The sequence below is a fragment of the Sinocyclocheilus rhinocerous genome, unplaced genomic scaffold (genome assembly GCF_001515625.1).
Source record: "Sinocyclocheilus rhinocerous isolate Xijiao unplaced genomic scaffold, SAMN03320098_v1.1 scaffold69, whole genome shotgun sequence".
NCBI lineage: Eukaryota > Metazoa > Chordata > Actinopteri > Cypriniformes > Cyprinidae > Sinocyclocheilus > Sinocyclocheilus rhinocerous.
In genome coordinates this window covers 237,063-237,593 of record NW_015667272.1, presented here as the reverse complement: position 1 = coordinate 237,593, position 531 = coordinate 237,063, and positions in this window count along the sequence as shown.

Here is a 531-nt window from a genome sequence, read left to right as displayed (position 1 = left end):
AGATACGGTGAGGCCAGGCACTTTGCCAGAGCCATAGAGACACTCAGGGGATTACGAAGCAATGCGTGTCCAATTTATTCACGCGAGCCCGTCAGTGAGGGACTGGATGCGTCCATTGTGCGCTTATCTCTCTGACGAAACCCGTGCGTGTCAGCCCACGACCACGAAAATATGTCAGCAGTGAAACAAAAGCTAATTGTCAAACTTAGACAACCCGTGTAACGCAGCACAAACCTGGATTAGAAAACAGTGGCCTCTGTACATGCTAGATATATTTTTTTCTCAACTGAGAAGAATCTATATTGTTGATGTTCTATATTTTTGACAGCTAATAATGAGAACAGATGTATATGCCACAACTTATTGCTTAGCAACAGGTTATTTAATAGGCTAAATGAGATATTTAACATTAATAATTTGGTTAATGACATTTTGGCGTATCACAGAGCTATTGCTGTGTAGGTCTGACAGTTATATTGTGTGTGTGTGTGTGTGTGTGTGTGTGTGTATATATATATATATATATAGAGA